Here is a 19393-nt window from a genome sequence, read left to right as displayed (position 1 = left end):
CTGACCCAGCCATGTACCCCCATGTACGAGAGCAGGCCCCGGCCTCCTCTCTGCCCCACAGGCTGTCGGGCACCCGGCCCTGTTAGAGTCCCAGCCACTCCTCCAGCAGCCGGCACCCTCGCTGTCTCCGTCACCTACCCGGTGAGTCCACCGCTGGTTGGGTCTCCCAGGCACCACGACCACTGCTCTAAAATGCCACGTCTGGCGGCAGTAAATCTCAACTCAGGGCGCCCTGTGACCCTCTGGCCCTCTCTCAGCCTCTCCGGTCCCAGCCCCTCCCACTCTTTACTCCTGTAAAGAGAGAATAACAATAGTGCCCACACGGGAGAGAACTCACTAGCGGTGCGTGTTGAGGGTATGTCATGCATTAACACACTGGCCCCTCACACACACCAGAGGTGGATACAAAGAATGCCCACCGGGCTTCCCTGGTGGCGCAATGGTTGAGAATCTGCCTGCTAGTGCAGGGGACACGGGTTTGAGTCCTGGTCTGGGAAGATCCCACATGCCGCGGAGCAACTAGGCCCGTGAGCCACAACAACTGAGCCTGCGCTCCGCAACAAGAGAGGCCACGAAAGTGAGAGGCCCACGCACAGCGATGAAGAGTGGCCCCCACTTGCCACAACTAGAGAAAGCTCTCGCACAGAAAGGAAGACCCAACACAGCAAAAATAAATAAATAAATAAATAAATAAATAAACTCCTACCCCCAACATCTACAAAAAATTTAAAAAAAAAAACACAACACGCTTCTCATTATTAAAAAAAAAAAAAAAAAAAAAAGAACGCCCACCACCCCGCTGTGAGGACCCAGGACACAAGGAGGTGGGGACCTTCCCCAGGTCTTCAGCTGATTAGCTCTGGGACCGGAAGTGGACTTCTGGGGGTTCTGCTCTTAGGTGCTACACAGTACTTCTTCAGACCAGGGAGAGCACCGAGAACACCCGTCAGTCCTTCCCGGACCCCTCAGCCTGGAGACAACCCACCCTCCACCCCGGCACTGGGAAGCCCCCTACCCCCATCCCAGCTCTCTGAACTTCAGGATAAATCCTCCTCGCTCTTGCTTGCAGTCCTGGCATCGGGCACACAGTAGGAGCTCTATCTGCTGAAGAAGCAGATCTTTGTTCAACAGGCAATTTTCAGAAGAAGCAAATGCATCTCAATGTCACCGCATACATTTCCACAAATCAATCCCAATTGAGCTACCTTAGCATACACTGTAAAAATTTAAAACCTTATGCATAAAATATTATATATCTATTTTTATTTGATCTACTAAGTTATAAAGCTTTCCTCAATCTCTTAAAGGTGGTTTTTCCAGTAGTGCATAACTGCTTAATTGGGAAGTGTACAAAACATAATTACACTGCCTAACACTACAACATTGCTTATGGGAATATCTCTGTTCATGCATTCTGCTTCATTTTGTATTTAAACTCTATTAAGATGTCTACATGAAAATAGATAGGTATGCTAGTCTTCATAAACACCATAAATCATAAAGTCATTTCTTCACTAACCCAAGTCCAAAAGCAGCCCCAAAAGAAACCGCTAGGGCCCCAAAGGTTCCCACTTCTCATTCAAGCACAGTTGGAAACCTTTTAACATGTGGCCCCAAACACTTAGCTCTGTGCCACTCTGCCAGGTAAAGGTTAAGTAATGGCTATAATTTCTCTCACAATAAATGGCTTGGCATGCAACTCAAAAAGCACCCCCAAACTGCCCCCAGAAAGCAGTTACCCAAACCAGCAAGGGCAAATCCTTTCTGCCCAAGACCACAATTGCCAACCTCACATCAAGGGGCAGATGGAGACCCCTTAAATCCTCATCTGAGGACACCGTGCGTGGCCTTTCAAGTTCACCCTTCAACCAGTACAGGAAATGTGCCAAAGCTAACTCTTAAAATGGATGTATTAGGGCTTCCCTGGTGGCTCCATGGTTGGGAATCCGCCTGCCAATGCAGGGGACATGGGTTTGAGTCCTGGTCCGGGAAGAACCCACATGCCGTGGAGCAGCTAAGCCCGAGCGCCACAGCTACTGAGCCTGCACTCCAGAGCCCGCGAGCCACAACTACAGAAGCCTGCGTGCCTAGAGCCCGTGCTCCGCAACAAGAGAAGCCACCGCAATGAGAAGCCCGCGCACTGCGATGAAGAGTAGCCCCGGCTCGCCGCAACTAGAGAAAGCCCGCGTGCAGCAACGAAGACCCAATGCAGCCAAAAATTTTTTAAAAAAGGATGCATCACCCTGCATGCCTCCCCGCTTTTAAATGTGTACGCACACCCCCATCCCTAGAATTGGGTCATCTGAATACACAGCCGTTCTTTAAGCAGCTTTTGGTGTCGGTGAAAAAGAACCTGTTCAGACCCTGCGCCATCATTTATTAACTGTCAACCCGTCCATGTGGCTTGAGACCCGACTGCCGATTCCAACCACTGGGAAGTATCCACACTGCCTCACTCTCTCCCGTAGAGGTTGTCACTAAAAAAATAAGCACGTGTATGACAAGGTGCTTCTACAAACAGAATAAAGGTAAGCTGCCCTCTAAATGGCAACAGAAGCTACCAGCCTCACTGAAACCTACTAATTAATAAATTCACCAGTCAAGATAAAAAGGATTTGCCAGCGAATGTGTCTGCCTGCGTTTCTAAAACAGAAGGTGTCGTCCCCAAATCTGTTTGGCAACACGGATGAAATAACGCACAAGTGAGCTCCCGGGGGTACATTCCATTCACCTACACAGAGAGGTGGACGCGCCTCGTGCTGATCTCTGCACTCAAGGAGAAAGTCAATCAACTCCACTGCACCCGTCTTCGACTTTGATATACAGATTTTCAAAGTGTGCTTCACTGCGTGCGGCTCATAGTTTACTAAAGTCTGACCTGTAAAAACAATCTCTCTCTTTGCCACTGCGCTGTGACACAGCCCAGCCTCCTCTCAATGAGCACTGCTGACTGGGGTCAGGAGAAAAAGTTAAATGTCAAGTGCATCCGAATACAGAACCAGCTCCAGTTTTAATGGGCACACACGAAACTTCCCTCAAGTCCCTAGGAATGTCGGGTGCTGGATGAGGGGAAAGAACCCCCGCCTTAAACCAAAAACTGAGACCGGGTCAGGCAGAACTCGAGATTTCCACTTTCAAATCTATTCATTCACATGGGGGGAGAGGATTCAAGTATAAAATCTTTCAATCACTGATCGTGCCAAATGCTCGATAACGAGACTCAAGTGTGTGGGTGTGTGGCGGGGAGTGGTTTGTTTTTAGAGAAAGACAGTCTGCGCGCTGTTGGCAGGCTCTGGGCTGGCTGCGCTGAGAACCACCCGGAGGAGCTTGCAAAAAATACAGGTGTTCTGGCCCCACCTGGAGCTTCTGCAATGGAACTCTGGGTGGAGCCCAGGAGACTGACTCGTGGCCAGGGGTGCCCTGGGGCTCCACCTGCTCCACAGGCCACCCTGTCAAAGCACCTGGGCAGCCAGCCGGCCCTCCCTGGGGACTGTGTGAGTCACTCGTGTGAAAACCACCAAGCCCACAGCCAGCTTCTTGCCACTAGATGCACTAAGTACGTGCGCCCAACTCAGGGGTGAGCTGAAGGGTGCAGGGCTCACCTGCTTCCTTCTGACACAACAGGGCACAAAGGACCTCTCTCCCTGCTCCCGGAGAGACCCTAATTCCAATGGTCTGTTCTCAAGGGATGTAGCAAGACACAGCGTGCACGGCTCGCGCAGGGCAGGGGCAGGAGGGCACTTATTCTCTGTTACATCAGCACCACCGGAGCCACTGTTGCTGCCGGGAACAGTAACCAACAGCTAACGCGAACATTCCCACCTGCATCAGCCTCTTCTCTACTGTGCACATGTGCACATGTGCAAATAGGACGTGCTGGCCCCTGACCTCCGAAATGCCCTTGCATTCCACCACTGGCTGCCTCCCAAGGGCATTTTCAAGGATCATCTCGCTTTCCAAGTGAGATTTTTTAATGGTATGAATTAAACCCAAAGAAACTGCTGGTCCATGAAATGACCAGCCGCCCGGAAGGTGACAATCGGGTCTCTTCCACAGACTTCGGAAGGACACCTTCCCCAACAAGGCCCCCAGCCCCACCTCACCACTTCATGCTCACCTGACCCTACAACTCACATCTGGAGCCCACAGGCAGCAGGGAGCCGTGACATTGCCGGGGGCGGGGGCGGGGTGGGAGTGGTCACGCCCACACCTATGTGGTTGCCCAAGCCATCCCTGGGAGTGAGTGAATGCCCTGGGGCGGGGGGTGGGGGTGGGGGGGAGATTTCCCAGGCCCAGATCGGGGCATACAAACACCCATAGCACATTGGCCGCCCAGCTGGACCCGGGCCAGTCACCAAAGCTGCAGCTGACCAAGTGCCCACCACGTGCCAGGAAGACAAACCCAACACACCGTTCTCTGGGAGGCAAGTTCACTGCCACAGAACTCCAGAGGCCCCCACGGGTTAAGGGTGCTGGCTGTCCTCAGGCAAAGGGGGGCAGCACCCAACCCCTCGCTTTTTCTTCCTTCTCTGGGAAGGGAAAGCAGATCTTAAATAGAAAGTAAATATTTTACTGGGCATTTCTCAGAGTGACCTAATGCCGAGTCACATTCCACAGTCTAAAAACAACCTCCTGAACGGTTTTCAGTTCATCACTTTGGCCCCAGGAATGGAGGAGAAGGCGGGATGCTCCCTAACCGAGCCGGCCTCCACCCGCCCTTCCCGGTCCCTTGCCGGTGCCTTCCCGGTCCTGTGAGGCAGACTCAGGTCGTTTTTAAGAGCATCAGGATCTGGATCTCCCACCACAAACCCTTCTCCCTGGGCCCCGCCCCCTTCACCTGGCACTTCCCGACTCCATCAGACTCATCCATCGTTTAAGTGCGAAGGACAAAACCCCCCTTCCCTGGTGGACGCATTCCCCTAGGACAGGGCCCACTCACCATCTCTGTGACCAGCAAGTCCCATTTCCCACCCTGCACAACCAAGGCAGTCAAGGCCCAGGGAGCACAAGGAAATCTGCTCCACCTGGCACACAGCACCTCCCAGCAGGAGCAACTGATTTACTTGTTTATTTACTTTGTATTTTTATAAATTTAACAAACACGTACAATGTGTCAGGCCTGTTCTAAACTCTTTATAAATATTACATCGTCAAATCCTTGTAGCCCGCCCCTATTCTTACCCTTGCTTCCGATTCAGAAATGGAAGCCCGAGGGCTCGTGAAATCCCGAATGCAATCATGTGTCTCGTTCCACCCCTCCTTTTTCCCACATTTTCTAGAACAGTCTGTCCCATCTGATGCCTCCTCCTCTGCTGGTGGGGACGTGCTTTGTTGGGGGTAGGGCCGTCCCTCCTTGGGCCCAGCCTCAGCCCTGGCAAAGGAGGCAGACATTCACTGCCTTGGTGGGACCTCTCCCTCACCGTCAGAGTGAGTCCCCAGGTAACACTGAGGTCAGCCCAGTGCTCCAGGGCGGCCCAGAGAAAAGCTTTTGGATCTAAGCTGGAGCCTGACATGCCAAGTAATCACCAGGTTGCAAAACTCCCAGATACAAGCACGGCCAAAAAGTGGTCCCTGCGCTGACCCTGCCCTCCTCCCCCACTAACGACAAGGCACCCAGACCCAACTCCCACCAGTCGCTCTCCCTCCAAGACCCCAGCTTGCCCACTGCAGCTACAGAAGATGAAATAAATTAGGAAAAAACCCGTTAATCTCCCTTGCAGAGAAACCTTTTTAAGAACCAGAGTTATACTTGCAATGTGCATTTCTAGCGGTTCTGCCGAGCTCTGAGGGGCATCTAAGCTCTTGGGTCGTCTGAGACACACATCAAGAGCACAACCCAAACAACTGTTAGTCGCAGCCCCTCTCCCTTCCTGCCCCTGGGACACAGGAGACTCAAGTAAGGCAAGCTCACAATTACCGCAAAGAACACTCAAACTACTCTGAGCTGCTTTCTTTGCCCACTACTTGGAGCGCATCTGGCCAGTTTAGGGAAGAAGAAAATTACGCATTGTTCAAAGCCCTCCTTAAATACTCAGGAAGGCATCACTACAGATAGAATTCCAACGTTAATTCTGAAATCTCCTGGCTTTTGTCAGATGAAGCCACATTCTTAATCCCAGGCTTAGTTGAGAAATGAGAAGAAAGGATGTTTGTGTGTGGGGGAAAAAAAAAAAAAATCCTCAGCCCTGAGAGAAAAGCAGACACCTTGGAGGAACAGGGAGAATAAACAGAACTCTGCACAAGGCCAAGGCCGAGACAAATAGGGTCTCAGGAAACCTGGTGTACTCACCATGGCACCTACAGGGCACGTGGGGGAAACCTATCAGATTTCCCTCGTGTCCTTCTGGAGGAACTCGGGATGCCAAGCCCAGGGGCGTTTCTGCAGAGCCAGGGATCCCTAAACCTGGAAGAGGACAGCGATACACACCTGCAGACCCAAAAAAGGTTCTGGGACCACCCACATAATCCTGGCTCTCGGCTGGCCAAGGCTAACAAAACTATAAGGGCCATGAGAACATTCCTGTGCTTAAATGCCTTCAGACCCGGCCACATCCACCCTCCAGGCAGAAGGGGCCCCATGGAAGCAGCAGCTTCTCCTTCTCAGGTCCCACCGAGCACCGCTGAGGCCTGAGAGGCACGAGCTGGCCCAGGGCTAATCCTGGCATGCCTGCACCCTTCCCATGCACCACCCTTTCCCATGGGAAGTGAAGCAGAATGGAGACCCCGTTTGAAAACTGCAGGGGGTACTTAAAATAGGCAGAATATAATCATGACCCAAGCTGGACCGGACTAACTGGTCAAAAGCCCCCGACCCCGCACCCCACACTGCCCTCAACCTCCAGGAAACAGGGCAGAACCCAAAGGCTGAGACAGGGAGTCTGCAGTGTCCCCACCACCACCCAGGCCCACTGGAGCCTTGGAGCACCAGTAAAAACTTCAGGGATTTATTTCCCAAGCACACACGTGTTCACGAAAGGAAGAGAAGCATGGTAAGGCAGGAGGATAATCTTGTAATTAAAGGAAAGCCTGTTTTTCAGGAAAATCTCCACCTTGCGGGGACCTTACCCTAAAGGAAGCCAAGGTCAGTCGGAGAGCTCCCACATCACCTGCTCCGGGTGCCTTTCAGGTGAGTTAATCACCCAGGCAGGGCCGGTCTCCAGATTTCAGGACACACCCAACTTTGTGCCATTCCCTTTCAATTCTCTGATAGCCTCTTTGAAAAGAAAGCTGTTCCTTTTGTTCGGGAGTATTAATTCAAATTCCTTTCCAAGGCCAACACAAATGCAGGGCCGCAACCCAGAGGAGGTTTACCCAGCAGAATCAAGTTTCTCGCCAGTTTTTACAGGAGTGGTGCAAACAGACTATTCCAATTAGGTGAAATCCTCACCATCTTCCCTGTCTCTTTTCCCAAATTCCCCCATGTTGAACACAGGAACCAACTCCCACTGTAAGATGTGCATAATGAACCCAGCTGGAAAGTGAGAAGCAGCCAGAGGGAGGGAGGGAGAGCGCCCCATCCACCTCCAGCCCCTCCCCCCAGTGAGGGGCACACGCTAGGACGGAGGGGGCTCACTTGAGAAGACTCCCACTGAGATCACTCAACCAGACCACAGACTTGTCGAGTACCTGGCTCCTAAACCCAATTTTACCAGAAAAAAACAAAAACAAAACAAAAAAACCTAACACTGTGAAAGCTAGCCACATGAGCTCAGGGCATGTGTGTGTATGTGTGTGCTCATACACACACATGTGTGTTTGCTGGGCGGGGCGGGGGGGGAGGTGCACACCAGAGACACCCAGATAGAGGCAAGGGAGGAAATGAGATCAGGAGGACAGAGGGGTCTGATTTGGCGAGCATAGCAAAGCCATCCCCAAATGTACTCAAGTCCCAGTCAAAAGCCAAAAGCCTCAATCAATTACAGAGAAACCAGAGCCAGGTGGAACTGACTTCTGGCTCCCTTAGTTGCTGAACTCCCCCACCCCCGCTCCATCACCCCCACCCCCACCCCCCGCCCCGGCCACGCTGTTTCTTGATTGGTGAAACAGTGACTACCACTTCTACCTCAAAGAGGCCAATCGATAGCACTGTGCCTAGCCCTTGAGGTCCTTCCGGTGTCTGGTCTTTGCCGGGACAGTGAGTCTGTGGTCCAGAGGCAGAATTCTCCCTGTGCACCCAATGGGGCCCCCCAACTCCTGAGCCTGCCTCAGGCTTCAGATCAGGAGCCATGCTGTTCATTAACTCAGAAAGTGTAGTGAATTTAAAACAGGTCTGGTCCAGGAAACTATCTAGAAATCCTTCCTTAGCATTAGATTGTGAGATCCCAACAAAAGACCACTAATCAAAGAAGGAAATTAAAACAAGCCAGACTTCTCACAGTCCCATGTGATCCAGAAAGCAACCCTGGGACGGAGAAAGATAATTGTTTCTGAGAAGCCATCTGAATCCTGGGGAGAACATGCCAGATTCAGGGCAAGCCTGAACCCTCACCTCCCCTCTGCTCTCAGGGTGGCGGGAAGAGCGGCTCCTTCACCAGGGAATCCTGCCCGGTCCTCACTTCCAAGAGCCTGTTCAAATCCCAGCTCGGCCACTTGGAGGGCAGGCAGGGCGATGGACAAGTCACCCAAGTGTCCCCTGTGCCTGACACCTCACCCACCTTGTCGTAAAGGTCAAATGCAACACAGGCCAAGCGTCCAGTGAGAGTGACAAAGATTCTAAGTAAAGGATCAATCAAGGCTAGTTACAGTGTTACCTTCACAAAAATAAAAGAACTACTTAAATGGTCTGCATGGACTTCTTGAGTATCAAATTTAAGTTTGCAAGGACAGAAAGAGCCGAACACACAGAAATTCCTCCACCAAGGATAAGTGGGGTGCAGGGTGGAAAAGCCCCGTTTCATCCTGGCTCTACACTTACTGCCCCTGCAAGCTCTATCTAGTCACATGGCTCATCAAGCTCCACGCCTGGAGAAGGGCTGCGGCGTGAGAAGGAGGTAGATTCTGAGGGAGGAGGAGGTAGCCCTCGGAACTACCACCGCGCTACTGGTACAAGTGAAAGAGCCAGATTGGAAGGCTGCGGCAGAAACCGCGGCCTCAACACCGCCCCTGGGACGGGATGCCAAGCCGACCAAGTCACAGCGATGGGGCCGTTTACCGCTTGTCGCATCTCTGCCACCATCGAACCTCCCTGTCCACTGGGGAGTGGGTTGTAGAGACAGGGACAACACGACTCGGGTTTAAGATCCCCGGAGCCTGCAATCGCTGGGGTGGCTCGGGCACGGTCCAGCCAGGTACCTGGTTCTGCTCCGAGCCTCGCCGCGGGTTCGGGACCCACCTCGGTGTCCTGCGTCCTCTCGGGGCTCCTTCCACGTCCCGGCCGGGGGGACTGGGAGTGGCGCGGGCGAGCCCGCGGGTGGGCGGCGGCGAGGGACGGGACCCCGCACAATGGGCTGCGGGAGGAAGGAGGAAGTGGGCACTGGTGGGGGTAAAGGCCATTTCTATCACCTCTCGACAAATTCCCAGCGGCGGGAAGCAGCTCCCTATTTACAAGTGAAAGGGCAAAGCGCGAGGGGAGGGGCGCTTCCGGCGGAGTCCGGTACAGCGCGGGGGATGGGGTGGGGGGGGATAAGTACGCGAGCCTGCGGGGTCCAGCCGGGGGGCAGGGGAAGGAAAAGGCGGGCGGGGCCGCCAGGTAGCCGGCCTTCGGGGGCGGAGCCTCCAGGTGAGCCAGCCTGGAGGGGAGGAGCGGAGCCGCCAGGCCCGCGGGGCCCAGGGGTCAGGGGGACCTCACCTTCGGGCCTGGGGTCCTAGAATCCCGGAACCCCAGACGCCAGGAAACCCGTCCTTATAGCAAGGCCCAGCACCCCGGCTGACGGGGCGCATTCGGGGTAGTGCAGCCACAGGCCACGCCCCCTCAGGTAGAGGGCAGCCAGGTAGGGCGGTTGGCCTTCACCCAGGCCCAACTTTGCCCTCCCCGCAGCAGAAGGTCGTGCAGGAGCCCGGAAGTCGCCCTGCGGTCAGTCTGGGCGGAACGTTGGGGCTCCCGGCGCCCGAGGCCCCCAAACTCGAGCTACAGAAACAGGAGGCGGAGACCAGCCTCTTTATGACTCGGGGGAGGCAATTCAATATTTCATCCTCGCATAAAATAGGAATTGCTCTATTTACCTAGCCGGCAGGAGCATCGTGAAGATTAACGACTGTGAAATGTTCTTAAGATCAAAAACACTCTGAGACTTTACTTATAGGCACTTACATGTGCATACTGATAACTGTACAGCAAAATATACTCTTTATTGATTGCCCTCCTGGAGTGACTTCTAGCCCATAAGCAGAAAGCACTGAGAAAAAAGATTCAGGTACATCTCTGTGTCCTCCTGAGATACTAAGGAATATGGGTAGAAACCGTGGCAGCCACACTGAACCTCCCGCTCCATCCAGGCCTGCAGTGGCAGCTGGAGGAATCAGCCAGCAATGCAGTCCACAGTTCAACGTCTGAAGAAGAGCCAGAAAGAAACTTGGAATATTTGTCACACCCCCGGGAAGAAAACGCGGCATTCCCACCCCTCAGTTCAGCAGGCAGGTGCCCCCAGGTGTGGGCCACCATCGGGGTCTCTGCTGTTCGGAAAGCTCTGCCCTCCCACCCTGGGTCCACCGGCCAGTCAAACTCAGCCAGTGCTAGGAGCCCAGGCAGCCCATCTGGCCTGGCAGCTCCAACAACAAGGCCTCCGTGGTGTCACCAGCACCCTGTCCCTCCCAGCAAAGCAAGCCCACGTGACCAGGCAAGGCCGCTCCACTCCAGTCCCCGCAACCATTCTTGGACAGGGTATTCAGAGCCCCTGAGAGCCCTCCCGGCTCGCTGCGGGCTCCGGCTGCAGTCCAGGTGGGCAGGCCCGGAAGCTGCAACACCCTATGGGCTCCCCACCATCCAAAAGGATGTGCAGGCACGACCCCTACCCCTTCCCCAGACCCACCTGGGCCTGAACAAGCAGAAACTTCATTTGCACTTCTGGACCCACCGCACTAAAGACATCCATCAGCAAAAGAATAAAGTCCCAGCCAGAGTTCATTCAGCAGGAAGGGTGCACAAACCGTTTCCTGGCCTCCACCCGCTACAGCAAAGGAACTTCACTTCACCTGCTGCTCCTCCAGCCCCACACATACTCACACACCTGGTCAGCTACAATACTATCACTTCCAGGTTGGATTCAGGTCATTTTCACCTAACAAGTGATTCTTTGCTAGCCTCATCAGGTAGGCTTTAGGCTTTTTAAATTGCCATATACCTGGAGCGGGGTGGGGGGGGGGGGAAATCCCATCAGGCCAGAGGAGCTGACCTCTATGATCTTGGTCTACAGTTCCTTCCAAAGAAACTTCCTGGGATTCCATGACTCCATAATGAAGTTTTTGTTTGTCCTGTGCTGGAAGCCAGATTTCAGGCATGGCTGGAGCGCAGCAGTGAGTTTACAACCCCTTGGCCAGCCCCAGAGCTGCAGAAAAAGACCCACACATCATCCATGTGACAAATTCCTTAAAAAGGCCCTTCCAAGTTTCTGCCACAACCTGGGCTGGGATGAGACACAGAAACGTTGCCACTACTTCCAACCAAGCTTCCAGCCGGTTAATAGTGTCTTTCAAGTCATAATTAAAGATTTATTTTAATGCAAAAAGCAGGTTTCTGAGCACTTTTGAGAGGGAGAAAATCAACAATGTAAAGGAAGGTTTTCTTTGTGTTTTCATCTCACAAGCGGGATGAATTTTAAGAACCACACCGTTTTGTTGAAAAGCACTGCCTCCCCACACCGCCCCGGGACATTTCTGGACTCTCAGAGAACACCAGCCAAAGGTGAGGCTGCCCACCAAGTTCAGGAAACAACAGCTATACGGGATTAACATCCCTTAAACACCATCCGACCTTGGGGAGAATGCAGGCTCTGTTATTACCCAGGATAGAAGTCACAATTCTCCATAAAAGCAAAAGCATCATTTGCTCCAGGAATAAGAAAGAATCCAACCATTTTATCACAATTTTTGTGACTATTAAGCCACCCCAGGCAACCATCTGTTAAATTTCGTTACAGAAACAGTTAAAGCAGATCATTTCTAAAACATTCACTCAAGGAGGAACTAGGCTAGATACAGATGGAAACATCAACCGGCCCCCAAAGTTCCAGGCAGAAGGGGCATCAGCCCCCAACAATGGGCCAGGGCTACACTGATCCCACTTCCTGGAGAGGCAAAAAAGAAAGTTAACACGAGCGCCTGCCACTTTAGCAACAGAGTTTTGGCTACACTTTGGAACCTCAGCTCCCCTGTGGAAGCAGGAGGCTTTGTGAATGGAGGAGGAAGATGCGATACAGAGGAGCGTTTTCAGAAATGGCAGCACCTGTGCAACAAAATACGAAAATCCAACAAACACTCGTTTTAGCCGCGCTTTCCCTAACACCACAAACAGACTAAAAACGACTTTAATGTGAGGAGAATAATAAAAATAAACACAACTGCTTCCTATGACTTCAGATGCCTCAGTTTCTGCTAAGTGTTGAATGTGATTTCTGAAAATCGCATTTCGGGGCGGGGGGGGGAAGTGCTTCGTTTACACTTTCTTAGAAGAACCCTACTATCTGCTTTTGGAATCTTTCCTCCAAAAAGCAGATCACTGAGAAGAAGCAGCAGACAGAGTTCCCCAGAAGTCCAGAAAAGACCACCTTCTAAGAAAAAGTCTGGAAAGGGAGCAGGCCGGTGGCCCCAATTTCCATGCCAGGCAAAGACAGATGATTGTGACTCTGGTTCCCATCCTGTCTGCAGTTCCTGAAGTTTCTGTGTTCTCGAGCAGTTAGGAGAATGAAGGCGAAACTGCCCCTTGGCTCCCATAGTCAACATTCCACACAAACAATGGCCTGGCTTGCTCCCTATTGTACATTCTGTATTCATTTGTGAATCCCATTTTTTTTTTTTTGCACAATGTGCAAAGCCCTTCTTTTCACTGGTGCGGTCCTGAAGGCCCAAGTGCAGCCATAATTTAGGTTTGAAATACTAATAATGATGGCTAAAAGCAAACGACAGATGAAGCCCAAACATTAATTTGTGAAGATCATTAGAGTCACATTGATGGCTTTTGGATACTATCCATTAAATCATGATCAAAAGAAACACTGAACCCCTTAAAAATGGTTCTGAAGTTTTTAGCAATTATTAAATGTAATTTTCCAAACCCAGAGATAGGTGTGTTTAAAAAAAAAAAAGAAAAAAAATACCCTTTCGTAAGTCTTTGATACATATTCCATCAAACACAGACTTGAATAAAGATTAACTTCAAAAGATTGATTGGGGGGGGAAGATTTGCATTTTTCCTTCTTTCCCAGGATGCTGTAACTTTAACCGTGGGAGTGTAAATTAGGACATGCTCACCAGCTGTAAGGGAGAAAACTGATACTGCCCAGGCAGTACAGCCTCCGAGAGCAGATCCATTCCAGCATTTTCATGTGCCTACTAGAAGTCTGCAGGAGTGGAAGTCCACGCAAGCATTCCTTAGGTAGTGAAATGCAGGAACATTCTTGAGGAATAAGACACCCCGATATTTCAATACATGGTGTTAAGTACAAGAACTTCGATTTGAAGGGTCCAGCAAACTGCACTCCCATTTTTCAATTACTACAGAAATGTGTTCCACCCTCTGTAATTGAACTATCAGCCAGGTGGTGGAAATATTACAGGAGTCGTGCCCTGCTGAAAAGATAAATTTCCTTTCCCAATCACATACTATAAGAATATATATTTGTGGCCTGTATCAGGGACATGAGACACTTGGGCTGCTGCTTTTCACTGATAGAAAGATCAGTGACAGAGGGACCCAGGCTTGTACTCACATATGTTACGATGACAGCCCTTCTATATTAAAATGACAGTGGTGAAAAATGACAACTGGGGTGGCCATTCTGCTGTTGCTGTAAACTCTTTAAATTTTTTCCATTTAGGGAAAGTGTTAAGTGCAAAGGGGATAACTTTGCCTTCAAAAATGATTCATGATGGAAGAGAATTGTTGGCAAATGGCGTTCTGGTGCTAGACCTCAGCGGGGCCGCCCTTTTGGTTCTGAGTCTCAAGGATTTCAAACGGTGCGAGTTATCCTGAACTCTCTTTGCTTTAGCATTTTAACAGTTCCCAGCAATAACATCCTTTCCTAGTCCAGCGCTGTGCTTGCTCAGTACATATGTTACACACTCATCCTTCATTTACCTTGTCGCTAGCTACTCAGAACACTGAAAAAGTTGCAGGTTGATTTTGCAGTTTTGTTCGTTGTTGTTGTGGCTGTTTGTTTCACTTCGTCTCTCATTAAAACACTTTCAGGGCTTATGAATAGGATTTCTTTCTGGAGTTTTACAAGTCAAGAGTAAAGTTATTGATTATTCCCTGAAAGGGTAACTGATGGCTAGTTAATAATTATACGAATAGCAAGTTTTCCTGTTTCGTCTTGTGTACACGACCAGATTAACAATGCCAGGGAAAGCAAACTCGACTCCACAGGAACAGGTGTGCCCCGAGTCTTAAAAGGCCAAAATATCTCACAAAGTATGTCACTGGTGTATTTTTACAATGCTAGTAGTGTTTGTTTTTAAGTAGCCAAACTTTTTTACTTTTTTAACTTTAAAGTGACACACTTTGCAAATATTTCTTCACCCAGTCAATGACTAACTGCCAGACATAAGTTGCAATTCGAGCCTGGCAAAGAAATACATTTTAGGGACAAAGAGATTTTTTCGCTGCCATTGTTGTTTAAATCACAGTTAAGAAAAGGCAATTCGCCCTGCCCCTTCCCCAGGAGAACACCCAGTTCAGGATGTTCAAAGATCCCAAGTGAAATCCTAAATAACAGGGCTCTGAGCTCAAATCTGCAGAGATACACAGAGCACCCTCCACCTAGCTTTATTAATGTACAATCAGAAAGGAGGGAGAAAACATACCCCTTAGCTTTATCTTCCCAAACAGGAAAAAGAATTAAACCAAAAAGCACCATGTCAGGTCCAAAACAAGCTCCCAACCCAAGATTTGTAAATTCCCTCTAATAACTGCTTTCTACAGGGACAAACAGGGGTCCCCTACTCCTCGGGCACAGAAAACCAATCAGTGTCATAAATTCCCTTTGCTTTCAACCCTCACTCCCTTGTACTGGGGACAGAGTAGGGGAAGGGGGCGACCCAACATCAACACTTAACACTAAACCCCTCAATGCTCTACAGAAATATGCTGGCTTCTTTCCTTTGTTTGCTCCTGTTATACTTGATCAAGTGTGAACGATTAAACTGGTTTCATTAAAGGCAAGTGCATTCACAGCTAGCATCCAACTTCAATGGCAACTGGACATATTTTGCAAGAAGGAGGGCCTGCTTTTTTGCTTGAAATCTACCATCTCATTAACTTTTCTTTGGGGGGGCAGTAGAAAGGGCACCAGGGGTTTTTACCAGAGAGTCAGAGCAGCCCAGAGATCTGATGCTAGACAAAAGGATATTTAGTGTTTCAACTCTGGGATACAGTCCCTCTTACTTAAAAAAGAGAAAAGAAATCCTGTTTCAATATTATATTAAAGCTGCTCTGAAAGTCTTTAATTAGCATTTTGAATATTGCTTTATAATTGCTCTAAGAAGTATGCTTTGAAATCAAATGATTATGAAAACAAGATGCTTTAAAGTCCCATTACTTCAAAATGTAGAAAATTTATTTTAAAAAAATCAAAACAGTGGAATTCTCCTAAGCACATGAAAACTAAAGTTCTACTTTGAGAACCCTAGAGGCAGAACAGCAGTCTTAGGTACCGAACACGGGGTAAATTTTAAACTGCCTTTGAGCCCAAGCACCTAGCTAGCAGAGAAGAGTGTCTTCTCTGAAAGAGTAGTACCAGAGTTTGATATATTTCGCCGATGTCGGGAGGCAGAATCACTTAGTAAACTAACCAAAATAAACGTCCCCTCCAAATTATCCATGTCAGATAAAAATATACCAGTCTCTACAATATCCAACAGAATTGCAAATAAGGCACTTAGCATTTTAAATTCCCAATGCATATTTATAGAATAGAATTCTCTTGTCTACCCTTCAAGCCACTCACGTCTGACTCTCTAAGAACTTAACCCGATCTCCAGTCTTTAAAAATGAAAAAAGGGGGAAAAATCCAGAAAGATCTGTTTACCCCGGATAGGGCAAGTGAGCCCGGCATGACGACGCAGGCCACTGCCAGCAGCCTCCACCGCAAGGACGCAGACCAAGCGGGGATTTCTACGAAAAATTCCTCCTTTCCCTTGTAAAATACTAAACCTGGGTGCCCTTGGAGCCAACTGTCGCTTGGGCCGCCTCCGGAAAAAGTATTCGGGGGCTGGGCGCACCACACACACTCGCGCGCACACGCAGACTCAGTGTCCGTGACCAGCGAGCCACCGAAGGGAGTGTGTGCGCGTGTGTGTCTCGCCGTGGCCGGCGGTGACCGCGCAGAGCTCCCCGGCCCGCGGCCTCCCGGCACCTGGGCGCTGCGTGGGCTGCGGGCGACCGGCCACGCCGCGGTCCTCCGGCTGGTGAAAGACCCTGCGCGCCTCGGCGCCCGCGCGCCTCTGCCCAACTTGCCCCGGGTCGTTGGGAAGAGCGCGAGGTAGAGAAAGAAAGGCGCTTCCCCTCGGCCGCGCGGGTCCGTCCGGCGCCGCGGAGGACAAGGAGGAAGAGGCGATCGCGGCCGCCCGGCTGCCTCTGCGCCGCGCCGAGTCCCCGCCGCCCGGGTCGCGCCCTCGCCAGCCCCTCCTGCGAAACTTTTTCTTTTTGGTTCGCCCCACCCGAAAAGTGCGGCCAGGGTGGGGGAGGCGGGCGGGCCGGGTTCGCGGCGGCGGCGGCGGCGGCGTGTGAGGAGGAAGTGGTGCCGGCGGGAGCGCGGCCGGGCAGAGGAAATGCCCAGCCAGCTCGGCCCCCGCCCGCGCCCGCCGCCCGGCTCGCCCCGGGCCCCCGCCCCGCTGCGACTTTGGCGGGCCGAGCCCGCCACGGCAGTGGTGGCGGCGGCGGCAGATGTGGCCCGGCTGCCCGGAGGAGCCAACAATGCGGGGCCGGCAAAACAAAAGGGTTCCACTTCGCCTCCTTTCCCGTCTTTCACTTGCGCTCCCGGGGCGCCGCGCGGGATCCCCTGCCAGCAGGGGCCGCTCCCCTGGGGACCCGGAGCCGCGCGCACCCCGGTTTCCCAGCGGACCCCCCGCTCCCCTCCCCCGCCCCGCAGGCGCAAGGCCCTGTGCGCTCGGACTCCCGGTTCCGGGGGATCCGGCCGTATTGTCCCCGCGGCGCGCCGCGCGCTCGGCCTGGGTCGCGGGCGGCCCCCGCGCGCGCACCCACCGGCCTCCGGGAACAGGAGCCGGGGGCGCCTAGGAAACCGTCGCCGAGACGCCGCCGCCGCCGCTGCCCTCCGGACGCCGCCGTGCTCGGGGTTTCTTTTTTTTTTTTTTTTTTTTTTGCCAATCCTGATGGGAAGGAAGGTGACCGCCTACTTCGCATTCATCAACTCTCATCACAACAACAAAAATCCTGGCGCTAACGGCGGCCAGCGGGCACGATCGGCGGCGGGGGGCGGCAGGCAGGGACCCCAGGCCGGCGCCCACTCCCGAGCGCCGAGCGGGGACACCGGGCCGGGGACGCAGACCAAAGATGTCCTCGGATGCCGGCTTGGTGTCCTTCGCCCTCCTCCTCCTCCCCCCCAGTGGCGCAGTGAGGCGCGGGCGCGGCGCCCCCGGCCCGCGGCCGCAGGTAAGGCGGGGGCGGCGGCGGCCCCAGCCCTCCCCCGGGGCCCCCCTTACCTCGTCCCGGGCCGCCGGCGTCCACGGCGAAGGGCGCCCACCCGGGAGGCGGCGGCAGCAGCGGCGGCGGCTCCCGCCCCTCCCACCCCACCCGGCGGCGGTGGCGGCGGTGGCGGCGGCTGTGCGGCCCCCCCTCAGCGCGGCATGGCTCCCGGCTCCGTCCCTCGCTCCTCCGGCCGCTGCCAGTTCCTCTGGGCCGCTCCCGGGCCACCTTAAAATGACACACGCACACAAGGACACACACACACAAAAACTTAATCTCTCCCCATCCCCTCCTCTCCCCTCCCCTCCCTCCCCTCCCTCCCCTCCCCTCTCTCCTCTCCCTCCCCTCCCCTCTCTCCTCTCCCTCCCCTCCCTCCTCTCCCCTCCCTCCCCTCCCTCCTCTCCCCTCCCCTCCCCTCCCTCCTCTCCCCTCCCCTCCCTCCCCTCCCTCCTCTACCCTCCCTCCCCTCCCTCCTCCCCTCTCCCTCCTCCCCTCCCCTCTCTCCCCTCCCTCCCCTCTCCCCTCCCCTCCCCTCTCCCCTCCCCTCCCGTCCCGTCCCTCCCCTTATCTCCGCTCCCCACCCACCCCTCCCCTTCCCTTCCTCCTCCTCCCCCTGCCGCCGAGCCTCTTCCTACTTCCCCACCCACCCCACCCCCTTCCTCCGCCCACCCGGCTCCCGATCGTCTCCTGCCTGGTCCCGGCCCCGCGCCCGGCCGCAGGGAGGGGGCTGCGCTGGGGGTCCCTGGCCCGCACACGCCCCGCGCCGCTCTCACCCCCAAGAGGATGCTAATTCCAACTTGGATCGGGGGAGGGAGCGTCCTGGAAGCCGGGCGCCTCCCGGCTATTTGCTCTTCTTTATTTGTTTTCTCCTCCGGGGAAGGAGGAGGAAAACGGAGAGAAAAGGAAAGGGAAAGAAGCGGCGCGGCCGCGTCTCCCGGTGGCCGCCGGCTGCGCAGGAGCGAGGCGGGAGGCGAGGTGAGGGTCGCCGCTCGCTCACTCCTCGCTTTTTTTTTTTTTTTTTTTTTTTTGGGCAAAGGCGGGGTCTCTCTTTGCAAACCAATGACACAACCCCACATGGGCCGGCCTCGCCCCCTACAGATACTCTTCACTACAAATCGCCTCTCTCGGGGGATTAGTGGCTCTGCGAAAGTGCACACAGGCGCGGCGGGCGGGCGAGTGGGCCGGGCGCGGCGGCACTCCCCGGCCTGGCCCCGCCTGGGAGGCCCTAACGAAGCGCTGGGGCCTCGCGGGCAGGGCTGGGGGTCCAGCTGCAGCGGCCGCGAATCCGGCCCTCCCTTCGCCCTCCTTCCTCCTCCGCCCCTTCCACGTGGGGCCCCGGGCGGCCGGCCACGTGGGGGGACGCGAGTCCGCGCGGGCCCGGGGTGGCCCTGGCTCAGTGGGGCCCCCGCCAGGCCCGCGGCGCCGACCTGCCCCCTTCCTGGCCCCGCGGCTCCAACTTCCTCCCGGGCCCCTACGCCGGCCGCTTCTGTCTTCTCAGGCCCGTGGGGTCAGGCGCGGGCCGACCACAGGGGGCACTTGCGCTCCCCAAATCCGGATCCGGGAGACAGTGCCCGCGCCTGGCCCGAGGGGCGGAGATGG

The 19393-nt window shown here is 53.7% G+C and overlaps 1 protein-coding gene across 6 annotated transcripts in view; it reads right to left on the bottom strand.

The window, feature by feature from the left end:
* Positions 1 to 18788, bottom strand: part of CTBP2 (C-terminal binding protein 2) — a 162639-nt gene extending 143851 nt beyond the window's left edge. For 3 of the 6 annotated variants that reach the window (XM_060098430.1, XM_060098428.1, XM_060098433.1), the window contains exons 1-2: positions 18568 to 18788; positions 17812 to 18022 (exon numbers count right to left, since the gene is read on the bottom strand). The gene's annotated coding sequence lies outside the window, so the exon portion shown is untranslated. Of the gene's footprint in view, positions 1 to 17353; positions 17437 to 17811; positions 18073 to 18567 lie in introns of those variants that run through there. The other 3 variants (XM_060098434.1, XM_060098429.1, XM_060098431.1) reach the window with 3 other exon arrangements.
* Positions 18789 to 19393: the final 605 nt, after the last annotated feature.

Source organism: Mesoplodon densirostris, chromosome 1 (assembly GCF_025265405.1).
Source record: "Mesoplodon densirostris isolate mMesDen1 chromosome 1, mMesDen1 primary haplotype, whole genome shotgun sequence".
NCBI lineage: Eukaryota > Metazoa > Chordata > Mammalia > Artiodactyla > Ziphiidae > Mesoplodon > Mesoplodon densirostris.
The sequence above is the reverse complement of the archived record's forward strand: the minus strand, read 5'-3'. Positions and strand labels throughout refer to the sequence as shown.